Source organism: Syngnathus acus, chromosome 23 (assembly GCF_901709675.1).
Source record: "Syngnathus acus chromosome 23, fSynAcu1.2, whole genome shotgun sequence".
Lineage (NCBI taxonomy): Eukaryota > Metazoa > Chordata > Actinopteri > Syngnathiformes > Syngnathidae > Syngnathus > Syngnathus acus.
The window spans coordinates 33,145-47,500 of record NC_051107.1 but is presented as its reverse complement, the minus strand read 5'-3'; the positions used below and the strand labels follow the sequence as shown (position 1 = coordinate 47,500).

At 55.3% G+C, this 14,356-nt stretch overlaps 2 pseudogenes; both read right to left on the bottom strand.

The window, feature by feature from the left end:
- Positions 1 to 13,244: 13,244 nt before the first annotated feature.
- On the bottom strand, positions 13,245 to 13,478 carry LOC119117551 (annotated as a pseudogene).
- Positions 13,479 to 14,154: 676 nt separating this feature from the next.
- On the bottom strand, positions 14,155 to 14,306 carry LOC119117562 (annotated as a pseudogene).
- Positions 14,307 to 14,356: the final 50 nt, after the last annotated feature.

Here is a 14,356-nt window from a genome sequence, read left to right as displayed (position 1 = left end):
GGACGTTGCTTCGTTCGGTGTCCGGGGAGGGTGCCTGGTCCCCGGACTCGCCTCTTACGCGCTCCCGCTGTCATTCTCTGGAGACTAAGTTACACTAAGGGGAGGCTGCCTCCTCCCGCCTGCCGCCCGAGGATGCTGCCTCATCCCCGGACGAGCCTCTTACGCGCGCCCGCTGTCATTCTCCGGAGGCTAAGTTACACTAAGGGGAGGCTGCCTCCTCCCGCCTGCCGCCCGAGGATGCTGCCTCATCCCCGGACAAGCCTCTTACGCGCGCCCGCTGTCATTCTCCGGAGACTAAGTTACACTAAGGGGAGGCTGGCTCCTCTCGCCTGCCGCCCGAGGATGCTGCCTCATCCCCGGACGAGCCTCTTACGCGCGCCCGCTGTCATTCTCCGGAGGCTAAGTTACACTAAGGGGAGGCTGCCTCCTCCCGCCTGCCGCCCGAGGATGCTGCCTCATCCCCGGACGAGCCTCTTACGCGCGCCCGCTGTCATTCTCCGGAGGCTAAGTTACACTAAGGGGAGGCTGCCTCATCCCGCCTGCCGCCCGAGGATGCTGCCTCATCCCCGGACGAGCCTCTTACGCGCGCCCGCTGTCATTCTCCGGAGACTAAGTTACACTAAGGGGAGGCTGCCTCCGCCCGCCGCCCGCCGACGCTGCCTCATCGCCGGGCCGGCCTCCCTCCCGCGGCAGCCTCCCTAAATCCGACAAAGTTCCACCCCGCCCCTGGTACCCGCCACCTCCAGCAGGGGGGGGGGGTTGCCGACCGGCCCCCGGAGGTGCACCGGCTGACAAAAGGTTGGATCGAGGGCTGACTCTCAATAGATCGCAGCGAGGTAGCTGCTCTGCTACTTACGAGACCCTGACCCAGAATCAGGTCGTATGCAAGTCATTTAGCACCGGGCTCTTCTCAAACATGCTATATCGTTTACCGGGAGTGGGATGCCCCAAAATCCTACTGGAGCACCCCGGGCCAGTATCGTACGGCTCTGCGCACCGGGGGCGTTAGACACCCACCGGCTATCGCTGGACCAACCGGAGTGCGCGCGAGTTGATGGCTGCCCAGACTGCGGACTAGCCTGTGCGCACCACCACGTCACACTATCCGCCCCTTCCCTTCCACACGCACCCCCTGGTTACAGACCCATACCCGATTCTGTCCAGTGATCCACCCTCAGGAGTAAGACTACGTCCCTCCGCAAGGCAAGTCGTCTGGATAAGCCCATAGGCTTGAGCCGGCGCGGCGAGTCGGCAGTCGCCCCAGAAGATGCGGTGTTAGCGTTCGAACGTATGGATGAGAGAATCCACACTAAATTATGAGTTGGGCACAGGTGCTACCACAACCCATCCTGTCGAGCAGTCCACACTCAGACGACGAATCGCCCGATTCCATGTCAAACCTCACCAATTTCCCAATACATGCAGGATATGGTCATAAGAAACCGAGTCACACAAACCCTCTTGGAGCCGATAAACGCAGCCGTCGGTGCGCAGCCCACCCCGCCACCACAGGTCCGCACCTGCCATGGCACCCAGCCCCAGGGGCCAGCTAGCAACTACAACGGCCGGGTCTCGGACCCCTCGAGAGTTCGGGGAGTGACTCCACGTATTATTCATGTTGCAAACAGCCTCGCAGTTGCTTCTCCGCCGGGCCCAGCCCAGGGAGCCTGTCCCTGATCCTGCCTGGGCCCGCCACCGAGCATTCTCGCTAGCCAAGATCGACACCATGCAGCCCCGCGGCTCGACATGATATCCGAAGCAGGAGACTCGGTCAGTTCAGGCCTCTGACCTACTTCCCTGACAAGCGCAGCAGCGGCCCCCATATTTTCACCCGCTGCCTGCCGTACCGTCGCACAGGGACCTCCCATTCCCCCTCACTCGTTTGCCTTACATGCTCTTACCCTCATTCGAGCATTTCCACGATGCCCCTCAGACCCCATTGCGGTCCACTCCGTATATTCCAGCCGGGGGGGGGGGGGGGCACTGTCTACCGCGCCCTCCTAACGAGCTGTGGCCCATTTACGACGCCCGTCACCCCTACTCTCATTCCCGAGAGGACGGACCTCATGTTCCACTGAGGAGTTGTCAGAAGCTCTGCCAGCCTGTATCCACCCGCTCCTTCGGTCAGACTGACTGTGGCTCCGACTCTGTGCAGCTGTTAGTACGGACTTCCGAACCAAAGGAGTTTTCGCAGCCGTGGCCTGTAGAAGTGACTACAGACCTGTTGAGGACCCCAAGCAATCCTCCGGTGGTTGGTCCAACACGACGTGCCCAACCTCAAGCACGCCGCGGGGGGTACACTCGAGCGACACAGCCCCCCTCATGATTATTTTCAGGTGGGCACTTCCTGCTAGTCATTTCCGCTATGGAAGGCCGCCAGCATGTCAATTGAGTACAGCAGTGTTCTTCGGCTTACCAGAGCCGCAAAGGAATTTTGTCTGCCACTAGGGATCCCTAATTTCCTAAGGACATTGAAGTTCTGCCTTGGCCATTTTCCACGGGCCCCCACAGGGAAACCCATGACCTCTATCTTGTTCCCGCCAACGGCCTCCAGGACCTGCTGTCTTATTGGTCGATAGTGAGCCACCTTTTCAGCTGCTGCCCGCCGTAAGGACTCTCCTCCCTCGTAGCGGATGGTTACATCCAAAATCAGAACAGCTTCTTCTTTCTTCAACACCAAGTCTGGAATTCTGACCCCTATTCCAGGAGCCGTCACGCGTAGTTCTTTGGTCACTCTCCATCCCCACCGTTCTGCCTCAGTGGTCACCAGCTCGCATATCTTGTTATGGCGTTGTATCCTGCTACGCTTCACAGAAGCGCATTGGCCCAGAATGTGCGGACACGTCTCCAGTCCAACGTTGCAGCGCCTGCAGGTTGCTTCCACTCCAGTTCGGCCTCTCGCACGAAACTCCCGGGTGGGGTATACCCCAGCTCTCAGTGCGAGTGCGATCAGATAGTGTCTCTGACGAAATCTCACAGCTAGGGGTTCCGCGATCCACGTGTTACTGATCACATCGTTACGGAACAGGTCGACACCCACACCTTGGACCTGCAAGGCCTCCCAAGCCAAATTTTCCGCACGCCGCCAGTTTGGGAGGACTGGCACGCTTGCAACAGCAGCCGGGACGGCGCCCCCTGTGCCTAGTGTCGGCACTCCGTCCGGCTCTCCTCCTGCTGCGACCCACAGTTTTGTCCAGGCAGGCTTTTGTACTGCCTCAGTAGCCAGAGACCGCAGCCAATTATCCGAAGACCAACAGAGTTTCCAGGTACGCCTGACCTGTATTCTGGGAATAGTGACGGACAGCTTTTGGATGCCCAGACCACCATCGCGTGCCCGTGAGTAGATTATCCCCCCGCCCGTGGACGGGTCGAGACGCAACCACCTCTTCACAGCCATCCGCACCTTCCCGTCTACCAGCTTTATCCTGGTCACCGATACCTTGCCTACGTCCATTCGGAAAGCCACTCTGGGGATTAGGAATGAGTTACAGATCTTCACTTTCTGCGAAGGCTTCAGGGAAGCCTTCGAAATCTTCCGTAACCAATCGTCTACCTGTCCCGTCACATCCGGAGAGACAATTCCCTGCCACGGCACTATGTCAGCTCCCAGATATCGCACCGATTCGCCCGGGGTGACCATGTGTATCTGCTGTCCACATAGCGCCCAGGCTTCTCGGCCCTCATCCTCTGAACCCATCCAGATACCGTGGCACTTGCGGGGCTGGACCGCCAGCCCCGTAAGCTGGCAATAGTCTTCCAGGATCCCCAAATTTCTCCTCATTCCCTCCTTCGAGCAGCTCACCAAGACTAAGTCATCGGCAAAGGCCAGTGTGGCGATTCGGCGGTCGCCCCAGTGGAAGTGGCTTCCTTCACGTTCGAGTTTATGGATGAGAGGGTCCATAGCAAGATTGAAGAGCAGTGGGGACATCGGGTCGCCTTGCTTCACCCCAACCTTCATGAGAATGGGCTCGGTATAGGTTCCACCGCAGCCCACCCTTGTAGAGCAGCCCACAAATGACTGACGAATCAGGTCAATTACACGTTTGTCCACGCCCAGTTGTCCCAACACACATAGGATATGATCATGGGATACGGAGTCGAAAGCCTTTGCAAAGTTAATGAACACGACTGCCAGCGGCTCGCCCACCAACCTCGAGTGCCCCATAATCCGGTCAAGGATCATAAGGTTTTCCTGGCATCCACTCGCGTTGGCGACAAAACCACGCTGCCGGGGGCTAACGGGACAGGCTCGGGCCAGCCTCATCGTCATTATCCGCCCAAACAACCTCAACACGACTGACCCTATCGTCACAGGTCTCCAGCCTGCCACAGTACCCAGCTCATACGGGTCAGTTGATTTGGGTAGCAATCGTGTCTTGCACTCCTTGAAGACTTGGGGAATGACTCCACGTACCATCCATGTCGTGAACAGCCTCGCCAGTTGTTTTCCTGCCGGGTCCCAGTTTTTGAGAGCCTGTCTTCTAATCTTATCTGGGCCCGGCGCTGAGTTACTGTCCATCTTAGCCAAGTTAGACGTCACTTCGGCAGCAAGGATCGGGTGGTAGAATGGCTCATTGTCAGCGGTAAATCCCACATGGAAGTCTCCCAGTCCGTGAAATGGCCTCAGTGTTTCCCATTTGTCACGGAATTTCTCATACACCAGGGATTGCGGCAAGTCACATCTCAGGGGCGTCAGGCCATCAAGGACCCGCCGTGCCAGCCCCTTCATCCCCTCTGAGTAGCCCTTTTGCTGGTGATAAAACACAGTTTTCTTTAGGGCGAGCCGCCTCTCCCAGCCTTTCATGTTTCGACCTCGCTTTCTGGATCCCGCTGCCCTTTCTGGCCATCCCACCTTGCCCCCAAGCGCCGTCATGACACCACTAGCAGAAGACTCGATCAAATCAGGCTTCCGACCTGCTTCCCTGATTATATCGGCAGTGGCTCGGTGTTCCTCATCACCAGCGCCTAAGACCTCCAGAACTTTATTTTCCACCAGATCTGGAAGTGTCGATGGCGGGGACCATCTAGGGGGTAGCGCCCTGTCCGCTAGTGCCCGCCTTCTCGCACCCGGCAAACTGCCTGTCACATCACCGCGCAGGGCCTTCCACTTATTCCTCACTTGCTCCTTAGTCTTGCCCGTATCCAGCAACCGGGAGACTATCTCGTTCTTCTTTCGATCGTCACCATGTTCCCTCATCAGTTCTTTCAGGCGTTCCACCTCCGCCACACTCCAGAGCTTTGTAGCATTCGGGACCCGCAAGACCAGGCTCCTTCTCCTTTCGGACCCGAACCATTCCTTTGTATGGACGTGCCGCTTGTGTTGTGACACTCCAACAGCTGTTCGGAAACAGCGCCCACAGAGGTCACAGGCGACCCCTTGGTCGTCCCTGTCCTTACACATCCCCTCACACTTAGGGACGTGGCATAGAATAGAATGGCTGTTTTCACTTTGTCTATCGCATTTGCGGCACGCATACTCGACGACCACACCCGCGTGTCGGATCCCAAAATGCTTCTCCAGCCTGCGAGCGCCACTCACCTCCACACCACACATCGGGCAGTCCGAGTCCAATCGGGGTAGATGCACCAAGATCCGTTCAGGGGTCCGCGCCAACGCTCGCCCCGGGGGTGACAGGTCAGTGTCTGCCTCACCCTCCGTCTCCATTCCATCGTCTGACTGAGCAAGTTGTGAGGAGTTTTTGCAACCGTTGCTTGTAGAAGTGACTACATGCCATTCGGGGACCCCGAACAATGCCTCCGGTGGTTGGTCCCCATGGCCCCCGGAGAGGTTGATTCGTTGACCGTCCACGTGCCCAACCTCAAGCACGCCACGGGGAGGTCGCTCGAGCAGCAACAGCCCCTCTCCGAGCTGCGCCTCTGCCGATTTTGATAACCCAGAACGGCAATCCTGGGCGTTTTGTTTACTCGGAAACATGCCTTACGGCCATACTATACTAAGAGCGTATGACAAATATTGTTCCGCCTCCGTCAGGATTACTCCTCAGGACCACCCCCGAGCAGCGGCTCCGATCTCCTGGTTAGGTTGGATTGCGGTCATCACCTAGAACAATTAGCACACAGTTTAGAGAGATATACTTACCTTTAGAGTCTGGAAGGTCCCCTTGGTCCTTATGGTTCCCCACGCCTTCAGCCTTTGGCGTATCAGGCCTCACCGGCCCCCGCTCCTCAGCGCATGGGATGTGGCACACACTGCCTGCTCAGTGTGGCGCTTATGTCGTTTCGGACATCTTTGGGTCCAGCGGTTCTCATTGGTCTATCTCAATAGATGACATGGAACCCCGTCAATTCCTTCAAGTTTCGGCTTTGCAACCCCCCTCCATCCTTCCGGTCTCGCGCTGCGGCCAGGATTGCGGAGTTGGATCGACACTGGTGGGAGCCGGGGGGTCGAAGGGGTTCCGGCGGCCCCTCCGAGCTCAGCGCCGCTGTCACCCAGACGGGACTCTGCGCCCCGGCCGAGTCAGACTCGGTCGGTGCGGCCCGCTGCGGCCAGCTGGCAACTAGCTACGGAAGGGTACCGGCGCTCCCGACGAACCCGCCGGGGGGCTGGTGACTCATACGCTGCGTGAGGCGCTTACTGCTGCGACCGGGAGGGAAGCTGCGCCCCGTCCGAGTCAGACTCGGTCGTTGCGGCCCCCCCGAGCCCGCACGCCTCACTCTGATGGTCATACGCCCCGGTGGCGCGATAGACGACCTCCCGCGACGCGGAGGTCGGGAAGGCGAGGCGGATAGAGGTCGGGCAGAGTGGAACGGCTTCCCGTGGCACCGTCGAGTTGGGCTAGGGTTTGAGAAACACCATTCGCGGTAGACCGGCGCGGCCGGCGGACGCCCACGTGGCGTACCGCAATCGGATCGCGCGCTCGGCCTCCGTTGATTTCCGCTAGGAGCATGATCCGGGGCGTCTCGGTCTCGCTGCAGTACGGTCGCGCCAAGGCCTGCGCTAGAGTGCGACCCGCAAGTGGGGAGGAACCGTCCACCCAACGCCGGCGCGAGCCGGGGCCGGTGGGGGCCCTACCAAGGCGGGTCATGAGTGCCAGTCGGTCAGTTCGGGAGATAGAGGGGGGTACTCGGAGGCCCGCCGGGAGCAGACGGGGGTCCGGGGGTGAAGGACGGCGGCCGGGAGCAGACGGCCGTCCCCGGGAGGGGGTGTTCGTTCACGGGCGGACGCCGGGAGCAGGCGGCCGTCATGCGATTCTGCCAGGTGTTCCCACGGCCTGTGTTTAAGGAGGCGGCCGGTCCTCCCTCCTTGGATGGATAACATTCGCAGATTTTCGCCCGGTCTGTATTTAGGGAGGCGACCGGTCCTCCGTCCTTGGATGTGAAACATTCGCAGATTTTCGCCCGACCTGTATTTAAGGAGGCGGCCGGTCCTCCACTGTTCCTTCCTTGGATGGAAAACATGTAGAACTTTGACCCAGCCGTGCTCGCACTTTGAAAATATTCGAGCGCTGTGGCACTTTGAAAATATTCGAGCGCTGTGGCACTTAGAAGAATTTCAGCAGAGTTGGCGTGACCTCCAGGGGAAGAGGCTGATTTTCTGCTATTTGTGGCCGAGCGCGGGAACCGGCCAGAGCGGACACTTTACGGCGCAAGAGCCGTTGGCACTTAGAAGTTTTTCAGCAGAGTTGGCGTGACCTCCAGGGGAAGAGGCTGATTTTCTGCTATTTGTGGCCGAGCGCGGGAACCAGCCAGAGCGGACACTTTACGGCGCAAGAGCCGTTGGCACTTAGAAGTTTTTCGCCAGAGTTGGCGTGACCTCCAGGGGAAGAGGCTGATTTTCTGCTATTTGTGGCCGACCGCGGGAACCGGCCAGAGCGGACACTTTACGGCGCAAGAGCCGTTGGCACTTAGAAGTTTTTCAGCAGAGTTGGCATGACCTCCAGGGGGAGAGGCTGATTTTCTGCTATTTGTGGCCGACCGCGGGAACCAGCCAGAGCGGACACTTTACGGCGCAAGAGCCGTTGGCACTTCGAAATTTTTCGCCAGAGTTGGCGTGACCTCCAGGGGAAGAGGCTGATTTTCTGCTATTTGTGGCCGAGCGCGGGAACCAGCCAGAGCGGACACTTTACGGCGCAAGAGCCGTTGGCACTTAGAAATTTTTCAGCAGAGTCGGCGTAACCTCCAGGGGAAGAGGCTGATTTTCTGCTATTTGTGGCCGAGCGCGGGAACCGGCCAGAGCGGACACTTTACGGCGCAAGAGCCGTTGGCACTTAGAAAGTTTTCGCCAGAGTTGGCGTGAGCTCCAGGGGAAGAGGCTGATTTTCTGCTATTTGAAAATATTCGAGCGCTGTGGCACTTTGAAAATATTCGAGCGCTGTGGCACTTAGAAGAATTTTCGAGAGTTGTTGGACTTAGAAATATTTTCGAGAGTTGTTGGACTTAGAAATATTTTCACTCTCTGTCTTGCACTTCCAGAGTGCTTTGCCTTTCGCCCCTAGGTTCGGTGTCCGAGCAGGGAACACTTGCTGGGGGCTAACCCAACGCTCGAGACACCAGCCGCCTGGTTCTTCTGCCAAAATTTTGTGTTCCCTACACTCGTTCTGACTATATTTTGCGACTTGGGGGTAAAGGTAATGAGTACACTAACTAGGGGGACCAACTCATTGTACTCTGGCGCACCTAAAGACCGAAGCTGGTACTGCACGTACCCCTGGTACCCCAACCCCTGGTACCTGAGGGACTTTGAAAAATGTTGCCAAATTTCGGAGGGGGAGAGGCTGATTTTCTGCTATTTGTGGCCGACCGCGGGAACCAGCCAGAGCGGACACTTTACGGCGCAAGAGCCGTTGGCACTTAGAAATTTTTCGCCAGAGTTGGCGTGAGCTCCAGGGGAAGAGGCTGATTTTCTGCTATTTGAAAATATTCGAGCGCTGTGGCACTTTGAAAATATTCGAGCGCTGTGGCACTTAGAAGAATTTTCGAGAGTTGTTGGACTTAGAAATATTTTCGAGAGTTGTTGGACTTAGAAATATTTTCACTCTCTGTCTTGCACTTCCAGAGTGCTTTGCCTTTCGCCCCTAGGTTCGGTGTCCGAGCAGGGAACACTTGCTGGGGGCTAACCCAACGCTCGAGACACCAGCCGCCTGGTTCTTCTGCCAAAATTTTGTGTTCCCTACACTCGTTCTGACTATATTTTGCGATTTGGGGGTAAAGGTAATGAGTACACTAACTAGGGGGACCAACTCATTGTACTCTGGCGCACCTAAAGACCGAAGCTGGTACTGCACTTACCCCTGGTACCCCAACCCCTGGTACCTGAAGGGACTTTGAAAAATGTTGCCAAATTTCGGAGGGGGAGAGGCTGATTTTCTGCTATTTGTGGCCGACCGCGGGAACCAGCCAGAGCGGACACTTTACGGCGCAAGAGCCGTTGGCACTTAGAAATTTTTCGCCAGAGTTGGCGTGAGCTCCAGGGGAAGAGGCTGATTTTCTGCTATTTGAAAATATTCGAGCGCTGTGGCACTTTGAAAATATTCGAGCGCTGTGGCACTTAGAAGAATTTTCGAGAGTTGTTGGACTTAGAAATATTTTCGAGAGTTGTTGGACTTAGAAATATTTTCACTCTCTGTCTTGCACTTCCAGAGTGCTTTGCCTTTCGCCCCTAGGTTCGGTGTCCGAGCAGGGAACACTTGCTGGGGGCTAACCCAACGCTCGAGACACCAGCCGCCTGGTTCTTCTGCCAAAATTTTGTGTTCCCTACACTCGTTCTGACTATATTTTGCGATTTGGGGGTAAAGGTAATGAGTACACTAACTAGGGGGACCGACTCATTGTACTCTGGCGCACCTAAAGACCGAAGCTGGTACTGCACTTACCCCTGGTACCCCAACCCCTGGTACCTGAAGGGACTTTGAAAAATGTTGCCAAATTTCGGAGGGGGAGAGGCTGATTTTCTGCTATTTGTGGCCGACCGCGGGAACCAGCCAGAGCGGACACTTTACGGCGCAAGAGCCGTTGGCACTTAGAAATTTTTCGCCAGAGTTGGCGTGAGCTCCAGGGGAAGAGGCTGATTTTCTGCTATTTGAAAATATTCGAGCGCTGTGGCACTTTGAAAATATTCGAGCGCTGTGGCACTTAGAAGAATTTTCGAGAGTTGTTGGACTTAGAAATATTTTCGAGAGTTGTTGGACTTAGAAATATTTTCACTCTCTGTCTTGCACTTCCAGAGTGCTTTGCCTTTCGCCCCTAGGTTCGGTGTCCGTGCAGGGAACACTTGCTGGGGGCTAACCCAACGCTCGAGACACCAGCCGCCTGGTTCTTCTGCCAAAATTTTGTGTTCCCTACACTCGTTCTGACTATATTTTGCGATTTGGGGGTAAAGGTAATGAGTACACTAACTAGGGGGACCAACTCATTGTACTCTGGCGCACCTAAAGACCGAAGCTGGTACTGCACTTACCCCTGGTACCCCAACCCCTGGTACCTGAAGGGACTTTGAAAAATGTTGCCAAATTTCGGAGGGGGAGAGGCTGATTTTCTGCTATTTGTGGCCGACCGCGGGAACCAGCCAGAGCGGACACTTTACGGCGCAAGAGCCGTTGGCACTTAGAAATTTTTCGCCAGAGTTGGCGTGACCTCCAGGGGAAGAGGCTGATTTTCTGCTATTTGTGGCCGACCGCGGGAACCGGCCAGAGCGGACACTTTACGGCGCAAGAGCCGTTGGCACTTAGAAGTTTTTCAGCAGAGATGGCGTGACCTCCAGGGGAAGAGGCTGATTTTCTGCTATTTGTGGCCGACCGCGGGAACCAGCCAGAGCGGACACTTTACGGCGCAAGAGCCGTTGGCACTTAGAAATTTTTCGCCAGAGTTGGCGTGACCTCCAGGGGAAGAGGCTGATTTTCTGCTATTTGTGGCCGAGCGCGGGAACCAGCCAGAGCGGACACTTTACGGCGCAAGAGCCGTTGGCACTTAGAAATTTTTCAGCAGAGTTGGCGTGACCTCCAGGGGAAGAGGCTGATTTTCTGCTATTTGTGGCCGAGCGCGGGAACCAGCCAGAGCGGACACTTTACGGCGCAAGAGCCGTTGGCACTTAGAAGTTTTTCGCCAGAGTTGGCGTTACCTCCAGGGGAAGAGGCTGATTTTCTGCTATTTGTGGCCGAGCGCGGGAACCAGCCAGAGCGGACACTTTACGGCGCAAGAGCCGTTGGCACTTAGACATTTTTCAGCAGAGTTGGCGTGAGCTCCAGGGGAAGAGGCTGATTTTCTGCTATTTGTGGCCGACCGCGGGAACCAGCCAGAGCGGACACTTACGGCGCAAGAGCCGTTGGCACTTAGAAATTTTTCGCCAGAGTTGCCGTGACCTCCAGGGGAAGAGGCTTATTTTCTGCTATTTGTGGCCGACCGCGGGAACCGGCCAGAGCGGACACTTTACGGCGCAAGAGCCGTTGGCACTTAGAAGTTTTTCAGCAGAGTTGGCGTGACCTCCAGGGGAAGAGGCTGATTTTCTGCTATTTGTGGCCGAGCGCGGGAACCAGCCAGAGCGGACACTTTACGGCGCAAGAGCCGTTGGCACTTAGAAATTTTTCGCCAGAGTTGGCGTTACCTCCAGGGGAAGAGGCTGATTTTCTGCTATTTGTGGCCGAGCGCGGGAACCAGCCAGAGCGGACACTTTACGGCGCAAGAGCCGTTGGCACTTAGAAAGTTTTCCTGCTTGAAAGTCTGCGCTGAGCAGCTGGCGCCCACCTTTGCACGGATCTTCAACCGTTCTCTGGAGATGTGTGAGGTGCCCTCGTGCTTCAAGAGCTCCACCATCGTTCCAGTGGCCAAGAAGCCCGCCATCACAGGTTTGAATGACTATAGACCTGTCGCACTGACATCTGTGGTCATGAAATCTTTCGAGAGGTTAGTGCTGAACCACCTGAAGGATGTCACGGGCCCCCTGCTTGACCCCCTCCAGTTTGCCTACCGGGCAAACAGGTCAGTGGATGATGCGGTCAACATGGGACTGCACTACATCCTGCACCACCTGGACACCCCAGGAACGTACGCCAGGATCCTGTTCGTGGACTTCAGCTCGGCGTTCAACACCATCGCTCCTGACATCCTCCAACAGAAGCTCATCCAGCTTGCGGTGCCTGCCTCCACCTGTCAATGGATCACCAGCTTCCTGACCAACAGGAGACAGCGTGTGAGGCTGGGGGGCATCATATCTGACACCCGGACCACCAATACTGGAGCCCCTCAGGGGTGCGTCCTCTCCCCACTGCTCTTCTCTCTCTACACCAATGATTTCTCCTCAGGTGACTCTCCTGTGAAGCTCCTGAAGTATGCAGACGACACCACTCTCATCGGACTGATCCAGGACGGTGATGAGGCTGCGTACAGACACGAGGTGGAGCGGCTGGTCCACTGGTGCAGCCAAAACCACCTGGAGCTGAACTCGCTCAAGACCGTGGAGATGACAGTGGATTTCAGGCGAGACCCTTCACCACTTTTACCCCTCACTATCCGCAGTAATACTATTGTCTCCACAGACACCTTCAAGTTCCTGGGAACCACAATCTCTCGGGACCTGAAATGGACTGGCCACATAGACTCTGTCCGGAAGAAGGCCCAGCAGAGGCTGTACTTCCTGAGACAGCTCAAGAAGTTCAACCTGCCGCGAGTGCTTCTGAAGACCTTCTACACTGCCATCATCCAGTCTGTCCTCTGCACCTCCATCACTGTCTGGTTTGGATCGGCCTCCAAACAAGACAAGCACAGACTGCAACGGACAATCAGGACTGCTGAAAAAATCATTGGAATCAACCTCCCATCTATCCAAGACTTGTACCTGTCCAGGACCAGGAAACGTGCAAGGAACATCTCTACAGACCCTTCTCACCCAGGTTGCAGTCTGTTTGAACTACTCCCCTCCGGACAGCGTTACAGAGCTCGGTACGCCAAAACCAGCAGACACAGAGACAGCTTCTTCCCCCAGGCTGTTGCTCTGATGAACTCACACCACTCTTAGAGTCTCAGAGTCATTACTGAGCAATAACATCCTGCTCTCCACACCTTTTTTGAATTTGTCTACACTGTTTGTACTATGTGTCCTCTCTGCATCCATTGCAGCCTGGTCATCCTGGAAGAGGGACCTTCCTATCTGTGGTCTCTTCTCAAGGTTTCTCATTTCCCCTAGCTGGAGTTTTGAGTTTTTCCTTGCCCTTTTGGGAGTTTAAGATCAGGGGATGTTTGAGAATATTTGCCATTTTTCACATGTCCTGAGTGTTGTTAGTCACCTAAATGCTGAACAGAGGCTGTGATTTATCGAAGTCAAATTCCTTGTTTGGCACGCTCAAACATGGCGAATAAAAAACTCTTGAATATTGAATCTTGAATATGATAAATCATTATCCTACGCCAGCTTCACGCTCAGGAAGGAACATCAATTCTCATCGTCGTAGTTAGCGAGACCGTCACTTTAGAAAAGCATTTCTCAAATTAAGCGCTATAGAAATTATCCCTGAAAGTATAGTCTTGACTCCATTACGGGCGGCGGCGGGATGTCATCTGCGAGAGTATCATTTTTACCCAGAGGGCAACCTTTGTCCAAATTCACTACACCACGACTAGTAAAGGACTATGTTAGATTAGATTGAGCGTCGACGTCATTGAAAAATAACATCATGAGGCTTTTAAAAATGCCTATAGTAGCCAAACAATCAACTTTACATTGTAGACACGTTTCAGTTCATCCACCGGCCGTGAGCACTGATGACGAATACTTTGTATTGCCCATCGATCCATTTTCTGTACCGCTTGTCCCCACGGGGGGTCGCGGGCGTGCTGGAGCCAATCCCAGCAGTCATCGGGCAGTAGGCGGGGGACACCTTGAAACGTTTGCCAGTCAATCGCAGGGCACACAGACGAAAAACCGTCCGCACTCGCACCTACGGGCAATTTGGAGCGCTCAATGGGGCCTATCATGCATGTTTTGGGGAAATGGAAGGAAACCAGAGTGGAGAACGTGCACAATGCAAACAAACAGGTCGGGCAAGGGAGTTGGAACCGAACGCTATGAGCAGCAGAGCAAGCGTGGACTCACAACGACACGTTTTAAGTGTAAACATTTCCATAGAATCGCCATCAAGTGGTGCGTTTTATATTTGGGACAAACGCAATTGATTATTATTTGGTTACCATTTACATTTTGATCAGGGGAGAGCGCGAACGCAGTCCCCCACTACCAGAAATTATGCAGTCGAGATTCCCACATTTGGGGAATTCGCAATGAGACAGCATTCGTAGAACTGTTAACATAGTACACCTTTAGTCATTACAAAACCAAAACATTATAAATTAAGTAAAAAATAGATTCAAAAATATTACCATCATGCTTTAAACGGCTATACACATA